Here is a 6,107-nt window from a genome sequence, read left to right as displayed (position 1 = left end):
ACACACACACACATCTTGATTATGTCATTAACAGCAGTCTTTATTGTAAAGCCTCTGTGCCCTTCAGCAGAAAGAATTTACAGTGGATTAGCTCAGCATAGAAAATTAAATTCAAGGTGGATTTCAATCCCACAATGCAATGCAATGTACAGTATTAGTGATGAAACAGGCTGAGGAATTATTATTATTATTATTATTATTATTATTATTATTATTATTATTATTATTATTATTATTATTAATGCTATAGAAAAGTCCATGCATCATAAATGCGCTTCTATGCATCACCACTAGAGGGCACATGGTGCTAAATTACTGCGTCATAATAATTTTCCCTTTGATTCCATCTTGATAGAAGTTTACTTTGGAACAAACCTCACATGTCCATACATCATAACTGACACAATCCTTGTTTAGGGTAGGTTGAGTTAGATTAGGTTCGACCATTAGTGGGCCGTCAAGGCCAACAAGGCCTTCTCTGCTGGTCTAAACTTTCATTTTAATAGATAAATATAGATATTTAGATATAGAATATAGATATAGATATAGAATTTAGATATAGAATAGATATTTAAAAAAATACAATTTCATATTTCAGATGTCACATCATGTATTGCCAGTGCCAAAGAATCTGCATTGGGCCTTCAGAATGAACAATGCAGGTGCCTGCAGCCTAAAGGATTTTGAGTTTGTGACACCAGGACCATCTAACAGGAGTATAATAATATCAGTATTTTTAGTTCCTTTGACTGGAAGGTAAGAGAATTGATGATTATATGTGATTCATATAGTGGAGATCAAAATTAAAGAACATAATTTTCTAAACTACAGGATTAAATTACAGGATTAAATTACAGGTCACAGGAGCAGAAGACCAGCTTTTAAACATATTTCTTCAGATAAATATATTCTGAGGCACAGAATAAAAAACTTGAATGAGATATTTGACAAAGAAGTTACTTCAGATACCTTCCAGTTATTGGTGCTACACTTAGTGCTAATTTTTAATTACCTGGCAGACCTTTCAATTTTCACTGAATAAAACAAAAGTATTTTTTTTCTGAAAGCACACGGCAAATCAGATGAAGCAGTTTCTTAAAACTAACAACCTTAAAATAATGAAATGACCACGCTAGAGTCCTGATCTAAACCTGATCACTGGAAAATCATTTGTGACAAAGTTATGAATAAGAAAGTCACTAGAGTTTCTGAACTGTGGAAGAGTGAATCACCATCACACTAAAGCAGTGTTAGAAACCCATCCAAATCTCAGTTGTAATCTTCTTCCCTGCTACAGTGGTCTCTCATTCTGATCACTGGGTTTTTGTTAAGGTTCCTTGGTTCTTTTGTAAAACATACTGGAACAGTGGTATATGAACCCCTAAACTTACATTCAAGTTTAACTGCTGAAGATGTTTAATGTATTAGAAACACAAAGTGGTTATAAATTGTTCTCTAATTTGATCTCCACTGTCTGTTCAGTAAAAATGATAACGGATGAAACCCTGCATACTGAATTAGTTGTTTAACTAAAATTCATTTCGATTAAAAAAAGAGCAGCTTTGCTTTTTAGTAATCATTATAATACTGAAAAATATCTTCCTTTTCATTATTCTCATCTTTCTGGAAACTGTCCAGAGCTCATATACTGAATAAAAAACATTTTAAGCATCATTAAAGGTGATTGTAATGTTATATGTGTGTTTCAGTGTAATCAGTTCACATTCAGTGTTCCAGCATGAGGTGTTGTTCCCCTTCAGGAACTCGAGCTGCGTCGAAACGCTATGGGAACGCCCCTGCGTGACCGCGCTCTGAACCACGTGTGTAATCTGACCAATAGGCGTTTGGAACGTGACGTCATCAGCGGGCGACGTCGCATAAACAGGAAGCTACAAATGGCTGCGAGATGGACCAGACGCTAGCTTTCTGCTCGTTCAGGTAAGCGCTGTTTCGCTGTGTTTTTCTGGTCGAGTGATGGCTGGCAGACAGAGTGCGTGCATCCGTGTCCGCGTTTTATTACCGGTAAGGATTCGCATGATCGGTGCGTTGTTTGCCTGGGAGTGGAGCATGCACAATCGGCTCGAGGGAGTCGATTGCTCTCATTGTAGCCGCATGGCTATGCGCACGCCGCCTCCCGGAGAGCGCTTGAGAGGAGCTCTCTCCCTCGCGGCTCCGGTCCCGCTCTCACTGAGGCGAAGCGGCGCCGGCGCTCGTGGGGCTCGCAGGCCGATTTAGCGGCTGGGTTGGAGTCGGATGAGTCCGCTTCAGCTTTGTCGGCTGAATTGAGCTTCGGCTCTATTGGGGAAGCAGGCCCGATGGCTGCTTCTTCTCCCGGCACGAGCAGCGCGGCATTACATGTCTCTCTCCGAGGAGGGTGAGCTGATGGATGCTAGCGAGCCCGTGGAGCCCTCTCAGCCTGTGCTGTACGAGGAGCTCCTCAAGGTCGTGACATGAGCCGTTGCTAAGCTGGATCTAGCTTGGCCGGTGGAGCAGCAGAGACAGCGCGCACCCAGTAAGCTGGATGAGCGTTTTCTGCGTCCTGTGTCGCTTCCTCGGTGCCGGGGCCTGCCGTTTTTTCCTGATCTGCACGCCGAGGTGTCCAGTTCTTGGGAAACCCCATACTCAGCGCGTGCTTCGTCGCACCACTCCTCAATTTATGCGAATGTGGTTGGGGCTAAGGCGTGCGGCTATGGGCGATGCCGCGTGTCGAAGAGACGCTAGCTAGTTACCTCTCTCCTAGCGTAGCATCGCCGCTAAAGGCTCCGGTGTTCCCTACTAAACCGCTACGTGCTACATCGGCGTTAGTGGGGAAGGCTTACGCGGCAGCAGGTCAGGCTGCGGGATGTCTCCACACCATGGGTGTGTTGCAGGCATACCAGGCTGACCTGCTGCGTGACTTGATGAGGACTTAGCCCGGGCCACCGACATTAAGGAGTTACGTCGCGCTGCCGACCTAACCCTTCGGCCACGGCACACGGCGCTGGCCGTTGGTCGGTCCATGGCGGCCCTGGTAGCCACAGAGCGGCATCTGTGGCTCACCCTGTCCGACCTCCCGGACAAGGATCGAGCTGTGCTCTTGAACGCACCGATGGCTCCTCCTGGTCTGTTTGGTGACGCGCGGACGGCGGTCGTGAACAGGTTTCAGGAGTCTAAGAAGCAGTCGGCGGCGTTTCAGCAGTACCTCCTCGCCGGTCACGTGGGGCTGGTCGGCGGCAGCCCCAGCCTGGTCCTTCCGGCACCGCCAAGCACAGAAACAGAGCGTTGCCACCCGGTCTCCGCGGGCGGGTCCTAAAGGTCCCAGGCGTCGCTCTGGGCCCAAGAAGGAGCGGACCATAGAAGGGGGTTACGCACTGCAGTTCGCGTCCTCTCCTCCCCGTTTCAACGGGGTGTGTCCCACCCTGGTGGGTCCCGAGCAGGCTCTGGTCCTGGAACAGGAAGTACGCACGCTCCTGGGGAAAGGGGCCATCGAGGTGGTTCCCCTCGGTTCGAGAGTCAGGCTTCTACAGCCTGCATGTTGTTCCCAAGAAGGATGGGGGGTTGCGTCCCATTCTGGATCTTCGCTCCTTGAACCGCTCTCTCAGGAGACTCGGGTTCAGGATGCTCACCCTCAAGGGGGTCGTGACGCATATCAGGTCCAGGGACTGGTTCGTCACTATAGATCTGAAGGACGCATACTTTCACATCTCCATCCTTCCTGCACACAGGAGGTTCCTGAGGTTTGCTTTCGGGCGAGCATACCAATATCGGGTCCTCCTGCTCGTCTGGCACTCTCACCCGCACCTTCACGCCAGCGCCGATGCTGCACTGGCCCCGCTGCGGCTTCAGGGCATCCGCATTGTGAATTACATCGACGATTGGTTGATCATGGCTCCTCGAGCACCAGGCGATTCGGCATCGAGATGTCGCCCTCCTGCATGAAGGTGCTTGGGTTTCAGCTAAACGCCAGAAAGAGCGTGCTTTCTCCTGCACAGAGAACCACCTTGCCAGGATGCAGGCACAGTTGTCGCCTGCTCGGTCAAGTCATCCTTACGGCCGCCAGGAGGGTGCGGGAAGGCCAGCCACCACTGTACGGCAGTTCCAGAGGCTGCTAGGGCTCATGGCGGCAGCATCCAGCATAGTTCCGCTGGGCTCCTGCACATGAGGCCCCTCCAGTGGTGGCTCCGGGCAGGGGTTCTCCTCAGGGAAACCCGCATCGCACTATCAAGGTCTCGCGCGTGCCCTTCGAGCCTTGGATGTCTGGAAAGACCGGACATTCCTGTCCCGTGGCCCGGTGTTGGGGTTCCGTGTCGCCGCATGACGCCACGACGGACGCCTCACAGGGTGGGGAGCGGTCATGAGTGGCCACTCCGCCCAGGGTTTGTGGAGCGGCCCACATCTCTCGTGGCACATAAATTGCCTGGAGATGATGCCGGTGTTTTTGGGGTTAAAACACTTTCTCCCGGACCTGAGAGATCGCCATGTGTTGGTCTGTACGGACAATACAGCGGTAGTCTCCTACATCAACCACCAGGGGGGTCTCTGATCTCGCCCCTTGTACAAGCTAGCACGGGCGGTCCTCTTGTGGTCTCAGGACAGGTTCCTGTCCCTGAGAGCCATTTACATCCCGGGTCGGTTGAATGTCAGAGCAGACGCCCTGTCGAGGCAGGGGCCGAGGCCTGGGGAATGGCGTCTCCACCCGAGGTGGTGGAGCTGGTATGGCGGAGGTTCTACAGAGCCCAAGTGGATCTTTTTGCGACCCAGGAGACCTCGCACTGTCCCCTCTGGTTCTCTCTCTCACCCAGCCCCGTTAGGGCTGGATGCCATGGTGCAGTCGTGGCCGAGGCTACGTCTGTACGCCTTCCCCCCGATCGCTCTGCTCCCTGGAGTTCTGGAAAGGGTTCGCCAGGAGGGAGTCCGTCTCCTCCTGGTGGCGCCTCGATGGCCGAGCAAGCCGTGGTTTGCGGATCTGGTGCCCCTACTCGAGGGCCCTCCATGGGAGATTCCACCCAGGAGGGATCTTCTCTCTCAGGCGGGCGGGACCCTGGTTCACCCCCGCCCAGAGTTGTGGAGGCTGTGGCTGTGGCCCCTGAGGGGGCACGGTTCGTGGCAGCCGGTCTCTCCACCGAGGTGGTAGAGACCCTTCTCCACTCCAGAGCTCCCTCCACGAGGAGGTCGTACGCCACACGCTGGCGACTGTTCACGTCTTGGTGCGAGCACCGTGGCCTGGATCCTGTTAACTGCCCGGTTGGGTCCGTTCTGGGGTTCCTACAGGAACAGTTTTCAGCAGGGTTAACCCCCTCGACCCTGAAGGTTTACGTGTCGGCCATCGCGGCATATGGCTCCCCGCCTGCGGGGCAGTCGCTGGGTAGACACCCACTGGTAACACGTTTCCTCCGTGGCACCCGGAGGCTGCGGCCCGGACGCCACCCAGAGTGCCTGTCTGGGATCTGGCTGTTGTGCTGGCGGCTCTTTCTGAGCCCCCTTGAGCCGTTAGCCGATGTGGCCCTTAGGTTTCTGTCGGTTAAGACCACCTTTCTGTTGGCAATTTCCTCCCTGAAGAGGATTGGGGATCTGCAGGCTCTGTCCATGGCCCCGTCTCACCTGGAGTTTGCCCTGGCATGGCCAAGGTGTTTCTCTACCGAAACCTGGAGTGCGTGCCTAAGGTGCCTCACGGCTCCCTCACGCCCTGTCGTGTTGCAGGCATTCTGCCCTCCTCCGTTTACTGCCCCCGACCAGGAGCGACAGCACCGACTGTGTCCGGTGCGAGCACTGGATACTTACCTCCGCAGGACGAGTCCTTGGAGGAAGTCGAACAGCTGCTTGTCTGCTATGGCCCTAATAGGAAAGGTTTCCCGGCCAATAAGCAGACATTGAGCAGATGGGTTGTGGATGCGATTGTGTCGGCTCACGAGTCCTCTGGCCTCCCCGCACCGCTTGGGGTTCGAGCTCACTCCACCCGGAGTGTGGCGGCCTCTACGGCCTGGTCCGCTGGAGTCCCACTCCAGGACATCTGTGACGCGGCGGGTTGGTCCACCCCGCTGACCTTCGTCAGGTTCTACGACCTTGACCTCAGAGCCACCCCGGGCTCCTCTGTTTTGCGTGCTGGTGCCGAGGCCCTCACTCTCTAG

The sequence above is a fragment of the Silurus meridionalis genome, chromosome 29, assembly GCF_014805685.1.
Source record: "Silurus meridionalis isolate SWU-2019-XX chromosome 29, ASM1480568v1, whole genome shotgun sequence".
Classification (NCBI taxonomy): Eukaryota; Metazoa; Chordata; class Actinopteri; order Siluriformes; family Siluridae; genus Silurus; species Silurus meridionalis.
This window is presented reverse-complemented; position numbering follows the sequence as displayed.